Consider the following 15718-nt stretch of genomic DNA (forward strand, 5'->3'; position numbering starts at 1 on the left):
AATTCTTTCCTTTTCCATGTATGTGAGAAAGAATGGAATAAAGAGTTAACAAGAAGTCAAGGAATATTTATAGGACAATTCAAATTGGCTTTACCACCTTCACTGAGGTATAAGAGCTGAAGTTCAAACCATTCATGGAACAGCAGAATCTCCCAGTACTGCAGAGCACTGAGCTGAGGAGCTGGATATTCACCACAGCACAGCAATGGCCTCCAAAAAGAGACCAAACACAGATCCACAGCCAAAAGTTCTCATGAGAGAAACAGAAAAAGTACAGATAAGTAGAGGAGAAACAAAAAGCCCAACTAAAAACATTAAAAAAAAAAAAAAAAGAAGTGAATATTGATCTGCAGTTCCTCAGAGTACTGTATGGAATATTGTGAAGAATTTTGTCTTTTAGGCATCATTAGTCTAATAGACATGTATATCTTGTCCTTTTATGAGATATTTTATATGTTTCTGGTATACTTGTAAGAACACTACAGAGCTCATGAAACCAGAAACGCCTTATATAAGTTCAAATAATTGTCTCTGGCTCTCTAAACAGTCTTCATGCCAGCACCAAAAGTCAGATATTCTTGTATATCTGAGCCTTTCTGAAGACTGTAAATGTTACCAGGTGAAGTACGTAGGATTAGATAAGCCTCATACATGTATTAGAATTCCTCATTTGATGCAATTTTCAGCTTTTAGCACTTGCTTTTCTTTTTTTCAGCCACCAAAACCATTAGCCAGAACTTGGCACTGCAACCATGTAACTCACCAGGGATGCACTCCTCACTCTCACAATGTGCTTTCCATTCAATGTGCCTTAAATATTTGATGACTGCAATGGGAACCTGTTGTCTCCAAATCACCAGCAGGAATTTTGACCAGAATCATAAATCTCTGTAGAGAGGAAAGGCAGGATTGGTGGACTGCAATCTCTCTTCTCTAAATTCACTGCAATGAATCTTATGGTAACCCCTGCCAGCACTACAAGATGTAATTTTACATCAGCCTGGAGGCTTTCCTTAAGGAGGAAGTGTCCCACTTCAATATTGTAAGCAGGGGCTACTTCTGTAATTATAACAGTATTTATTACTGCCATCTTAATTTCAAAATCTATGGTTGGTGTTATTTAATATATCTGGACAAAACTGAAAAAAAATTTGGACAATTTTCAAGTTGTGGTTCATTGCACTTCTGCAAGCGAAAAATCCTTCTGTGGGGGCTTACTTATCACAATGTGATATAAAAAAGAAATATATATAAAACTGACATCCTCTTCAACTTTGCTATAGAATATTCAACACCTTCCACTTTCATTTGTATATTCAAGGATAACATTTAAAATTACTGTGGTCACCCTAAAGGATGTTAATTACAATGCGACTCAGCAGCCTTTATACAACATAATTGCAGGTTACTAATGTTCATAGTATCCATTGAGGTTGTAATGGGGAGCAGAATTTAGCTCATGGATTTTGTGATGAAGGTCTTACAGCCATTTCTTGTTATTAATCCTCTTTAACACTCCCCATGCATCATCTTTTGTTTGTTCCCTTAATTCAGAGTGAGTTTTATTTTTTATACATAAAGGATATCTTTCTTATAGGCCTGTCAGGTTCAGATTTACATATTGTAGATTTAATTGCTTCACATTTCACTTTTTGATAAGGTTCTCAGATGTTAGGCTATATTAAGAAGGGGATGGAGACTAATACAGGAATTATTATAATGGCACTCTATAAATGGAGGTTTCATACTCATGTTGAATACTCTACCGGGTTTCAGTCACATTTCAGAACGATGGAGCAGAGGAAGAAAGGTCTGAAAAAGGGCAGAAAATACATATTAGTTGGATAGGGAGTATTCACATGAAAAGAAATTGAAAAGATTATTTACTGTGAAGCAAAAAGAACAGCAGATGACATATATAATAATGAGTGGTACAGCGAAAAGCAGTGGGTAGTCCTCACTACTCTGTTCTACAGTAAGACACAAAGGGCATTGAGTGAAAGGAAAAGGCAACAGATGTAGAAGTGATAAAATTAAATACTTTTTATGGCATTGCATCTTATAATTAGCCTGTTGAACTGACCACTGTATGTTATTATTGAATAATAATTGAGGGCTGCTTGGAAAGTTTCAAGAAAGATAAAGCAATTATGTTAATAAAAATAGCATCTGCAGTGGAACTAGGTAGACCAAGCTGGTAAGGGATATGAGCTCTCACAAACCAGAGCAGAGCATAATCAGGACCAGAGGCTGTTCATGCTACTATCATTGTACTGAAACTGTGCAACTATACAAGACCTTCCCTTCATATTTTCCACCTAGATTTCTCAACTGAAAAACAATCCTAAAAGACAGTGGATCCCATCTGGGTCCCACGAAACTCTACAGATAGTTACCTTGCTGGATTTATTGATGGACAGGGAGAAACACGAGGTGGCCACAATAAAGAGCATGTAGGGTGTCGTACTACTTGTGTTACAGGTATTAACATCATAGGGATACAAATGGAATTTCATTTAATGGTGGAAAAGGCTGTGAGGAGCCATTAAATACAGGTTGTAAATGCAATCTCTCAGTAACATAAATATTGTAAATGCAATCTCTCAGCCCACAATACCAGTTGCTGTATGTAGGGAGACTTAGGAGCAGAAGTATCATTTGTGAAATATTTCTGTTGGATCTGCTATTTGCCACCAGCCAAGATGAGACTACACAGAATTTTCGTGTAACCGACAGCCCTTATTCTCTACTTTTGCATGTTTTTTGCATTGGTGTATGCTGATTCATACACCAATACTTCAGCAATAGTAGAAAAAAATACTATTCCTTTATATTCCTGAAGCTTGTGTCATTACATGCCAGTGGCAGGACCATCACTGGCAACCAAGAGCAAAATCCGTTTTTTACAACAGATGTCCTTGCTATCTTTCAGTGTTAACAGAGGACGAAATCTGTGAAATCTGTGGATGATTTTCAGTTTCAGGGAGATCACCTTTAGAACAGGCACCTCTGATGAAGAAAAACAATACCCTATTGATAGATTATAGAGTATTTGAGGTTTTCATTAAATAAGAGATAGACTGACTATAATTACATTAGTTTATTTTGCAAATGTTATCAGTCATATGACAGCTTTGGGTTAATTTGACAGGGTATTCAGTATCTATCAATATTGATGAAAATTTTGCAATGTATGTAATGCCTTCATTGTCCAGTAATTTTTCTTTAAAATTTTCCACTTCATATTCAATATAGTATTACATAGAGTTCTTGATCTAAACTGGTTTGTTTCCTTCAGTACAATCACATCACTCTGAACAGATAATATAGTTATAATACTGAGTTCTGAATTTTTATTTGTCAAAAATTTGTCTTTCACTGTTCTTTGCTATGAATTCACAAGTGGCATAAAGCTGTGTTACTGCGTTAATTTGATTTTTAGTTGTTGTCTTTAAAATATTTCCCTTATTGTTAGTGACATATGAGAAGTTCGAAAACAAAATGTTTTTTTCTTTAAATAACAAAAAGCAACCTGCAGTTCCAACAACAGGCAATTTTCCACGGCAAGGCAGCTGATGCTTTGTCATTAAGGATTTGGACTTGTTGAACTCATATGACATACAGACTCATTTAAGTTTCAATGTACATTTCCTGTTGTGTGGGATGATCCCTACACCTCTACTTCAGAACTTTAAAGAAAAAAAATCATGTAGGAACACAAAGAAAGACACAAGGTTAAGTGTCTTTCAGCACACTTCTATTTTTTCTCCTAATTTTTCTCCTTAAAAAAAGAGGACTTGTTAAAGTTTACTTTTTTGGCTTTATTTTAGTAAGCGAAAAGAAAAAAGAAAAAAGCAATTAATGAATATGAAAATGTCCTGAGCACTGAGATAAAGCACAAAGTTTTATGGCAAAATATTTCTCTGAAGCTTCATGATATTCATCCTGTACCTCAAAAAGTTTTTTCTGGTGTGAGCAACACTTCTTGTCTCCCTCATGACTACTCCCAATACACATTTCTACCAGCCCACATCCAACAATCTTGCCAATCTGTACCACCTGCCCTCCACCCCTTCAACAGGCTCTCTGTACATTCCTAGCTGCAGTCTTCATCCACACACCCCTGCTTCAGCTATTCAATCTGTTTTTCAGTTAGGGAAATGCTCTTTCTTGCATTTTAAATTCTGTTTTCATCACAAAAAGAAGTGTCCTTCAGAAAATGGCCTGGTCTCATTCCCAACAGAATTTTCTTTGTGGAGATTTTGTGGAAGATGCCCTATTTGCTACACGATATTTCAGGTACATGTCGTAAAAAGCAAAGCAAAAGGACACATTTCTGCAATTTTCAAAGGGAAGAAAAACCAGACCCCCTTTTATTTTGGATTATGACTGTGCTTTACATTTTTCAGTTGGAGTGATTTTGAAGGAATCCTTACATTAGTTTTCATTTACATTTCATCTATCATATTTGTTGTTTGCTGGCATTAGAAAACACATGCATTTCTGCCTTAGTCTAAACTACTGATGTAGTCTGGGACAGCATGCATAGCATATCCTCTGGGAGAGCACAGAGGCTGCAGAGCCTGCATGGAGAATGGGGAAGAAAAGCATTCAGCATTGTCCAGCAGACCCTAGAGAAGCAGATCACCATGGACCAAGGAATTACTAAAACATCCTGTCGTGTTTGCAATATTATTGCTTCAAAAGTTGGCTGTGTTCTTCATCACCACCCAAGCTTAATGGTCCCATTTATTACTTGCTTTTTAATGTAATGTCATGAGCTGCTCTTCATAATACCAAGTGCAGCCACTGACCCAGTGACAATCTGTAAAAAGCGGAGCCATGTTTCTCCTCTTTTCATGTCCTGTAACTTGTCAAGGGGCACACAGTTTTCCAGCTGTAGGGGATGTTCAGGCAGAAAGCTCATGCTTCTTACCCCTGCCTAGCACCTCTGCTTTCCCTGGGCAAGTGATGATAACAATTTGAAGATCACTGCAGGCGCTGCACTGCCAGATACTGTGAGTGCTGCAGTTTGGGCAGCAGAAGCACAGAGGCACCCATAACCCTGTTACAGTGCCTGTGCCTAGTCATACGGGAAAACCCTGATAAACGTAAAGGACTTTAAAACCTAACAGTTCAGTACTTACAGGGGCAAAAGGCACCTATCTCTAAGTCACCAGTCCTAGCCTCAAGTGAATGATTAATCAGGAGTAGAAATAACAAAGTAGAAAGTGTATTACTTAGTAAGTATTTTAAAATATGAATAATTGTATGATTAAATCCTTAAATTATAGTAAGTATGCTAAAAATATGAACATTCTAGAAATAAGTGTTGCAGGGGAGTGGAAGAAAATTGTTCGCTCTTTTAACTGTAGTGTTTTTGCAGGTGAAAGTGAGACTGATTCCACCTTGAGTAACATCTGCCTCCCTGACTGCTTTCCTGCAGCCCACTGGAAATGCTCAATGAACAAGGTCTCCCTTTTCCAAGGTGAGACTTAAGGAAAAATGAGATTACTGGTAAAGAGCCTATGTAACTTTTAGAGATCTCTTCCAAAATCATGATGATTTTTGATTGATGTCACTGTCTGTGTGACACAGAGGAAAGGTGCATCTACAGCAGCCTGGGTAGAAAAAGTGTTCACAATATTCACTTTTGTTATACAAGTGCAGAGAAAGAGAAATCGCTCGATGCCCTTGAAATGAGGTCATTTTCACATTCACTAATCAACAATAAAAGAATGCCCAAATTGTCTCATTGATCTAGGAGAGTGTGCATCTCCTCCATCTAAGTTATTAACTGAGGAATTAAAATGAGCTTCCCTGCATATTTATTCCTCCTGCTATGTTTTATGGATGCAATATTATGTGGGTGATATTTTTTTTAAAAAATATATCAGCTTCATTGCAATAATAGTTGTTTTAATTTTTTTTTGTTTATTTAGTACCTGCTGTTGGGGAAATTTTGTGGGTTTCTTTAAAGTCTAAATGTATTGCATTAAATAGCTTCAGAAAAAAAAAAAAGATGGTTTCTAGCCTGCTGAGTAAACATAAATTTCACAGTTAAATACATAAAATAATGATTACATCCAATGGTCATGAGGGACATGTTTTTAGGAGTATACTAATTAAACTACATCCTTCAGACAACATGTTTCTACACTTACTAGCAATGAACCATATCTGATTTGTCATTAAGTAATTATGAATGCTAATGCAAATAAAGCACCTTTCAAACAAGGCTTCAGAATAGAAATTAATCATATATTATTCTTTCTTATCCTACCACACAAGGGTCATTTAAATAAAAAAAGCCAAGGATATGAGACACACATAACAAGAGAAGTTGCTAGTTTTGCTCAGGCTTCAGTTCATACCTTTGTCTTTGTGGAGTTGTTTTTGTATGCATGCATACACTTCTAAACTGAGAGAGAGTGAAAAAACTTTAAAGTATACTCAGTAATTCAAGCCTTGATCCAAAAACTGCTAAAGCTTATTGCAATCTTCCATCAGTAACAATAATAATTAGCAGTTCTTGCTCCCTTCCTTTTGCAGATCTCAAAGAACTCTACTAAAGCCCAGGATGAAAAAGCGCATAAACACAAGGGAGTAAGTGGGATGAAATTAATAAGCACATTGAGTGTTAACTCCAGAGCATATCAATGTGAACTACAATTTCTCATGCTTTTTTTTTTTTAACTGGGAGATCTCAGGAATGTTCTGATGGCACAATCAGCACTATTTTTGACTGGACAAGGACCATCTCCAGAATGTAGTCTATCACTTCACACCTCCTTTGCCATCCTGGATATGCCCATAGAATGTTGGCACTGTTTCCTCTCTTCCATTAGAAAAATAGGATGCAAAAGAAGGATATGCTTAACTCCAGATATGTTAGCAGATGATCTGCACAGATTTTCAACCTCCAAACTAGGTTTCCAGTGGTGGAATCCTCTGCAGCTCTAGGAGGAATTCTTATGAGGTTCATTCCCTACCCTGGTTTTTTTTCAACTTCTAACATTTGTCCAAAGATAAGGAGAGAAGTATGCAAAGTCTGGGCTCTTCAACTTAAAGACCACCTAAAGTAATGTATTATAATTTTAAAAGACTGGTAAAAGCACCTCATCTTCACAGCTAGAAAGGAGCATTAGTGGTATTTCCCATCAACTTATTTGCAGCAAATGTAAGTTGATTTACCTTCTCATTGTGTTGTAAATGTTTTTCTTCCTCCTGACTTGTCTTTGTCCTCCCCTTTGTACAGCTAGTGAAGTCATAAGTCCTCTGAAACAACTACCTACACGCTATAATGCTTCATTGCATAAGCAAGTAAGAGGATGAGTTATGATGAACAAAGTTCTCATTGCACAAGCTTCTATAATCCTTAATTCTGGGAGAGAAAATGGCCAATAATTTGTGAAAGGTACTGTGAGTAGATGTGTTTAAGGCAGAATAATATGCTTTTAAATTGTGACTGGCTGTTTAGGACCCTTTTTAAGGCAAGAGGCCATGAATAACTGATAATCTACGTGAGGTCAATTATTGAGTAAGGTACACTGAAAAATCATGCAGCACATCTTATCCATATAACTCATATTAAAGGTGCTGTTCAGACCCACAGGTGTCAGCTTGTAAATGAGAAACTTCTCTGCTATGTGAAAGAGAGAAAATGCAAATGAGAAAAATGACAAAATAAAATGTAAAAACGGTACAAATGAGGAAAGCATAAAAACTGAGAATTACGAAAAAATGCAATGACCAATAGATCCTTCTGAGCCTTGAGGTGATTAGGTTAAGCTAACTTTTTTGACCACTACTAGCATGTGTTACACAGGTTAATAATAACCTTGATCAAGGTTACATTTTAATGGAAATTATCAGGTTTGTACACAGTAGGGTAAAAAACCAAATCTTTTCAGCACATGGAGCTTCATTTTAAATGAGAAAATAGCTCCAGGGAGCAATATCATTTTCTATGGGAATCCTTTGTCTTCCTAAGATTTTTGAGAGGTCATCAGCATTTCTGGGGTGGGATTCATCCTCTCTGACACTGGCTTCTGATTTGTGGCCAGCTGCAGGCACCAGCTGAAGTGAGTATCCAAGTCCCTTTTACCGTCAATGACACGAAGGCAATTTAGCCCATATCAAGGTGGTTTTCTAGGATAACAAATCAAGCACTAAAAATCTTTTTCTCTCTTTCTATCTCCACTTACAGGTGAAGGAGAATAGAGTTGCTACACACCAAGTCTGTGTATACTCTAGATGTCTAAAGATGGGCATATGAATTCCACCTGAAATGCCTAATATGCATTTATCTAAAGCAGGGAGATTTAATTCACTCTGGCTGAATACAGGCATTGTAACATAGTTACCAGGAATAACTAGAATAACTGGGCACTCATTAAGCAGAAATTGATGCATAAAACACTGAAATCATCACTAATCCGCCAGCAGTTTTCAGGAGTGTTGCCAACACTACTACTTATTTCCTAGCCTGTGGGTGTGAGAAAGGCAATAAAAGACAAATCTGGTAACTTCAAGCTTCCTAGTACTTATTCCTCCCAAGGTAACAGGCTCCCCATACCTCATATGTGCTCCTTTCTCTTTTTAGCTGCCTGTTGGAAGTTCCCTGCCATGTACAATGTTCTCCTGGTACCTGCTGCACTGAGGATGTTGGACCATAAATGATGATTAGATATTTGAAGTGCAGGTGCATGGAAATTGTAGGGTGATGAAGGGAGAAACATATAGAGATTATTACCTATATTTTAGGTTGATTTGCACTGTGATGAGGAAAGCCCTCATGGACAGGGCAGTTCTCCATGGCAGTGTACACCAAACATTCTCATGTGTTACTCATTTGGGGCAGAAATCCCTGTTGAATTGATCTGGCTGCCCAGACTATAGATGGGTGTGGTGAGCCATCTGACCTGTTGTATGTGTCTGCCTTGGGATTAGATTAATTGCGTATCTTGTGTTCTTAGTTCTTTGTAATGTGCTTAAAGAGAGCCCATGTTGAACTTCTATAGTGTTCAATTAAATTAATTCTCCCATTAAAAAAAAAGCATTCCTGGGTTGATGGATGATCAAAGTAATTATCTAGGAAAAGCTACCTGTAAGGATAATACTTCTAAAAAAATTGTTTTTTGAAAATCAGTTTTTCTTTGCTTGCTTTTAAACCTTTTCTAATAATTAGCAGCTCAGTGTTGTGGCACAGTTTTTTAGTCCTCCATACCTTGATAAATGGCCTGTATATTTGCCAGAAAATGTTCTCCTTGTACTCTGGCAGTAATCACGAAATCTTTTCCTGTGCAAAGCCATAAGACTGAATATGACACTTATAATGGAATCCAGTGTGAAACATTTATTATGGAGGTATTATTGAGCTGCTACATTTCCGGATCATTTTCTAACTTCCTTTGACTTGAAAGCACTATATCACTTTCAGAATTGATATGCTGCAGCAAACAGCAAGACAGTCACCAAACAGAGCACACAAACCAGGGATCAGAACTGGGTTTCTGCAGCTTGTGAATCATAGCTCTCTATCCACAGTAGCATTTGTATTTCATGGAGGTTTTAAAAACAAATCATCTGGTTTTGGTCACCTCAAGTGAAACCTAGATTATTCAATTATGAACTCAATTGTATAGAATATTTTGGGGAAGTTAGTAACAAACCTAAAGTACTGAAGATAACAAAACTGTTTTTCACAGAATTATAGCAGCAGTTAAAAGGAAACAATGCAAACTGTGCTAAGGAAGGTGGGGGTGAAAACTGAGGTGGAAAATAAGGGGAGATGATGAGGTGAGCTGTGAAGAAGCTGTCTACACATGTGGCAGCCCTTGAGTCAACGCAGCTTTCTTACCAGAGCACTGAGATATCTTTTTTTCTGTTGCCTGAAGTGTCTGCAATGTCCAACTATGCTTCAATTTTCCAAAAACTCCAGGTTCCTCATGCAGATTTGCACTGCCCAGCTTTAGGGCGGGGCTTCATAGTAGACTCCCTTAACAAGAATAGGTGCATTTGCTTATAATGGCTTTTACTCACTTGTGTTTTTAAAAAGTGAGAACTGCACATCAGACAACACATTGCATTTTGTAAATAGACTAAAATACAATTTCTTTGCTGATTGGAGTACTTTGTGGGAAACAATAGCCAGGAAATTGCTTAGACAAAATGTGAGTGGAAGATGAGACGTTTGAAACACGTAGTTTATTTGTTCCTCTATCCCTCCTGGTGAAGTGAAAAGCATGTCATACGTTATATTTTTGGATGTGCCATGCCTTTCACTTCACTGACAGGTATGTTATTTGTAACAAAACCCAGCAACCCTTCCTCTTTGCTATTACTCATCCAATTCATGACAGTAATCATGGCTTGATAGGGGGTCCAGCATAGAAGAAGCTGTATATATTTGGGCTGTAACTGTAATTTCTGACAGTTTCAGTATATGATAGCTAGGATGATCCAACATGGAACATGTCAGATTAGCCAGAGGGATTCTTACTTTTCTGTAAAAACATGTTTGTATTTCAGGTTATGTTGTTTCTGGCTACAGAGATGAACAAGATGGGTTCAGCAGCAGATGAGAAAGCAATTTAAGGTTGCTGCGTAGAGTGAAAAAACTTAAACTACACAAGTTTAAACATATCATACAAAAGAGATAATCTTGGGAACTGTACAAGCCAAAGTGATTAATATTTGGGAAAAAGTTCTGAGATGAGGGTCAGCTTGAAAACACACAGACTATTAAGAGTCAAATGCTGTTACTAGGTGACACAGTAGGCTGTTTATACAGAACATGCATGATGGTTTCACTCCAGTTAACATCTGCATAATGGGCCAGATGTTCACATTAAATAGGGCTTTTAGAGTTGACATTAACTATGTTGGTGGTGTCAGCAAAAATACCAATATTTATCTCAGTTAGTCCACCTTAAAATATTTTCAAAGAGCCTTATGCTCATTTTCTGTCTGTATATAGACAACTAGAGGACCTGTCCGCAAGGACTAAAGAGAAAATATTAACTAACCTCTGGTGAAGGCAACTCCCCTACATTGTTAGGTTTACAGTTCAGCTCAATGATGTTGTAGGACTTTTCTGCCCTGAATGATTCTATGATTCCAAATGCCACGTAGCTCTGGGTGGATGTCCCTCCTTGCTCCTCTCTGGGCTGAAAGCTCTGTGTGGCAAAAGCCATAAAGTAACAAACAGATAGGCTCTTTGCCCAGAGGAGTTTGTCTTGACCGCTGTGATTTGGCTAAGTAGGTGTGATAGCGCATTCTATACTATGAGCTCTGGACTACATAAACAAAAATCTTTAGGGTCAGGATCCATCAGTCAGCCTGGAAAGAGTCCTAATTTGTTCAGGGGTAAGGTCTAAGCAACAATAGTTGCTTCAGGTAGCAACTGAAGCACAGTTGCTTCGCAGCCTGTCCTCTTTGACTAGCAACTTGATTTTCTCTGTTCTCAGATGGTGAATAGTGACAGCACTCAGTATTGCCTTTTCTTGCAAGAACAACTCCCCCTTAGCCTGCTCCCAGGCTCAGACAGTAGGAACACTGCTTTTTTCTTTGACAGCTTTCATGAGATTGTAAAATGCGTGTGCAAACTGAGACTAAATTTTTTTTTTTTTTAGTTTTCTCTCTGACAGATTCTATTGTATTTTAGATCCCAAACTTGTTCCTGCCTGTTTGTGAGAGATGGTCTATAACAGTAGCCTGTTTCCTCACAGGTCTTTCAGTTAGGCTCCTGACTAGCTGTTCATACAGAGATGCTCTCAAAGGGCACAGAAAGGTCTTGGGTCATACTATCCTGACACAAACAAGATTTTTTTGTTCCCTTTCTTTTTTTAGCACTGTCACTAGTTATAGCAGTTCGAACGTTGCATTAATGTTTGTAATTTCCCTGCTGTTTCAAGTCAAGAGAATATGTGTGTCTTTTCATATATTCTGGATTTTATGAAACTGCTGGTAATTTTTTTGTTTTGATTTATGTGCTTATTTTTCAGGTTTACTTTTTGCTTTCTTTATCCCTCAAATATCTTTTGACAGCATTTCTAATGAAGTAAAGCAGTGTAATACTATCTCATGGACCTGTGCCAATCTTCAACTGCTAGATAACTGGCCAAAGTTATTCCTAATCTGGGAGGCAATTTTAATATTTTCAATGTTTTTCAGTTTGGGACACTAAATTTATTTGGCTTAGTCTACAGTTTGTTGATATTGGTGCTAAAAGAAAATAACACTAAAAATAAAATTCAACAAGGAAAGCCAAGGATTGAGTCAAGCTTTAGATGGGGCTTAAGCACAATTTCTTAGGTAAAATAAACTGAAAGAAGAAAAAGCATTATATGCACTGCAACACTTCAGCAGTTTTTCTGAAGCACTGTGACATGACACATGATGTTCTAAAGTGGTTTTTAACTCTTTCAGTGTAACTTTGCCTCAGGATAAAACATCCTTTTAACAGCATGTGTGAGGAAAACGTGAATGGCCTGTAGACGTGCCTGTAGGCTATGTGCTCTCTGTCACCTGCTGTATTGCCCTGACTTTGAGAAACCTTTACTTTCTCACACTTTAAGGAATAGAACATTTCTCTTTCACTTTGTCCACTAAGGAAAGCTGACTAGCCTTATTCTGATGTCCTGGGTTTTAAAAGAGCCCCTTTTTTTGTCACTTTCTTTGTCCTCAGATTATTGTGTGTAGATACAAAATAAAAGACAGTATCAATAAAAAAAAAACCCCACTATGTTTTGCTTTGGTTGGATTAAGTTGTGCTACCTTTTAGCACTGCCTTATGTTTGCAACCAATACCAATAAAACTACCCTCACAGGCTAGTTCAGAAGGTGTTATGATACATCCCTGTCTGGCTCTCTATGTGTCAAGTAAAACAAATATAAAATTATTGAGGCTCATTATTTCCAGAAAAAGGGATTTTTCTGATGTTAATCTCTCCTATAAATTGTTATAGTTTCTAACTGACCTGATTAATAAAAATTAGCATGTCTTATTTATTAGTAGGTTTCTAAAGCAGCACTGTTTTGTTATAATATTCTTTCACTTATTCACTACTGAAGAAGCTGTTCCCAAAGCACTTACCACTGGCTTAATTGTGATCCCAGAGAAGTAAAGAGAGCCTTGCCAATTGTTTTCAAGAAAACCCCACTGTATTATTAAAGACTGAATGTGTTTCCCATTTGATATTGGCAATAAGACAGTAAATATAATCTGCACAAATATGTGTGTTTATATACAAATAAATATATATATGTGTGTGTATACACAGAAGGTCAATTTTATATACAAGACAGAGAGGGAGGGAGGAAGAAAATTACTGTCTGTCCTTTAAAACCATCACACGTTGAGTGAGTTAGTTTGCAACAAATCAAATACTAAAAAGAGAAATACAGGAATAAGCCCTACTCTCTGTCACAAGGATTCCATGTAAAAATCACCTTTCCTAGAGAATCAGGTTAATAAACTCTATTAAATTAATTCCTTGGTTTTGTAGCATCTAGCATAACAAGGTATATGGTGCTACAGTAGCCTTTTAGTGCTGTTGTAGTACAGACACTATAATGTCTCTGTATACTAAGCTGCCGAATTTCTACTTGTGTACCTTATTTTAGTTGAAATCTTATTCACTTATCCTCATGTATCTGTACAAAAACCTCCAGTTAAATTATAGATTCTTTGGAATGTGAGATGCTTGCCTTTTACTGTCATCTCATGCTTGAAAAAGAATTGCTTCCAAAAAATTCTGTGAAATTTCTGGGTTTAGGCACAAAAACATAGCTAATTTCAGCTGGATAAATTTCACTCAAACAAAACAGAAGTCACAGAAAGAAAAGTTTGTTTTCAAAACACACTTCTTCACAGAAATGCAGTGTTCTCTCTTCTCTAGAGTTAATTTTTCTGTCAAAACCAGTAGATTGAAAATCTGCTTTCAAGACTCCTGTTTTTTCTTGAAGAAAAAACCTCTTAAATCCTTTTACCAAGTGATAAATGCCACATGAACATTTTTACTGAAATACCCTCCTCTACCCTTTTTCTAAAATCTTGTAAAACCTCCCGTTGATACATTTACTCCTCTGCAGAGCCAATGAAGTGATGTCATTTGCTAGATATTTCCTTCAAACTATTAACACACCAATGTGCAAATGACCTGAGAGGAAATGGAAGAGTGAAATTGCAGAGAAGAAAAAGAGGACGAAATCTAAAGAGCGCTGAGAGATAATTTTATTTCACATCTTCATTACTCAGGAATGACCTCGACCAGGAAAATACAAAGGAGTAAACTCCTGTAATATCAGTATGGTAGTAATCTGCACAATCAATTATTATTTAACATCTCTCAAGCTGTAGTGCTATATTTAATGTAGCACAGACATATTATCTAGAACTGCCAAGGCACCACCAGATATGTGAGCTACATGCACCTGAGCTTTGAAAACCAAAGATTTGCCTGGTGAATTGATTCTACACAATAATTGATGGAAAATTCTTTGAGGACAGTCAGAAAGAATAAAGGACTTGAGCATAAGTTAGCTCAGTTTGTAAAATCCATCTCTAAATCATCTCATTGAGAAAAGCTAGACTTTCAACAACACATTCAAGTTCAAAGATACATCGTATCTCAAACCCACAGAACAATCCAGTAATTTAGAAGTTAAATTTTGATTTTTGGTGTTCTCCACCGCTATTAGCCCTGAGTAAAATAATAAAGCACGGGTCATAATGTGACAAAAATTAGCAGAAATCAAAAGTGCTGTAGTTGGACATCAGTTCCAGATCTCAGCTCCCAGACATGTAAAAGTGTTCTTGTCTGGGTTCTCCCATTACTTTACTGGACACATAGGAGCAATTTATCCAAGGAAATTAAAATGTTCAGTGTTAGGATAGGTCTGTGTTCTAAGTTTTAGTTCAGATGTTCTTGCACCGTTGCCAACACTAATAATGCTGCCTCTTCAGGAGCTCCCCACCCCAGGTACTATTGTTGTACTCACAGAAATTATTCATACCTGCATAAGTATTTCACATATTGAAAGCATTTTACAAACATGTACTGAGTTAGAATCATAGACTGAGCCTTGTAAGGCTTATCATCCTCATTTTAAAGTAGTAGAGGTGAAATGAGTTGCTCAAGGCCATGACATAATTTGGCGGGCAGAGCTGGGATTAGAGCACAGGCTTTCATGCCTCGCACCTCATTACTGCACATCGTTCTGTCTCTCAGGTTGAGAAACCAGGAAGGTTTTGGTAATAGATTTCCCCTGTACTTCATGTTGCCATGGTTTAGATGAGGTGTCAGAATGAAAGCTGGTCCACACTGTGTGAACATTATTGATGCCAGTTCACTCTTCAGCAGAGTTTAAACTCAGCTCCAAATTTACCTTTTCTTGGGCTTTTTTCCATGCTTCAACAATAGCTTGTACTTGTACTGATGTCACTATGTTAGGGGTTGATGAAGATCTTAGGGATTCTTATGGATGAGAGATGCCATGTAAATCTAAAAATAATGCTATTTTTAGTGGTGATCCCTTTTCATTCTGGACTCTTTGATATTACTACGATTGTAATAATAATAATAATAATTATTATTATTATTATTATTGGTGTTTCCATGAACATTTTCCTTTGTCACCAATTCTGCTCTCTGTCAAATAGATTGTTACTTCTGTTTTATCTTTCTATCTCTATAGAAAGATAAAACAGAAG

General features: G+C 37.0%; 1 long non-coding RNA gene across 1 annotated transcript; it reads left to right on the top strand.

The window, feature by feature from the left end:
• The first annotated feature begins 944 nt into the window (after positions 1-944).
• On the top strand, positions 945-11222 carry LOC146444409 (uncharacterized). The gene is made up of 4 exons (XR_014850597.1): positions 945-1042; positions 5387-5488; positions 6553-6606; positions 8606-11222. It is a non-coding gene; the product is annotated as an uncharacterized LOC146444409 (long non-coding RNA).
• The last annotated feature ends 4496 nt before the right edge of the window (positions 11223-15718 follow it).

The sequence above is a fragment of the Lichenostomus cassidix genome, chromosome 1, assembly GCF_008360975.1.
Source record: "Lichenostomus cassidix isolate B80296 chromosome 1, HeHo_3.0, whole genome shotgun sequence".
Taxonomy (NCBI): Eukaryota; Metazoa; Chordata; class Aves; order Passeriformes; family Meliphagidae; genus Lichenostomus; species Lichenostomus cassidix.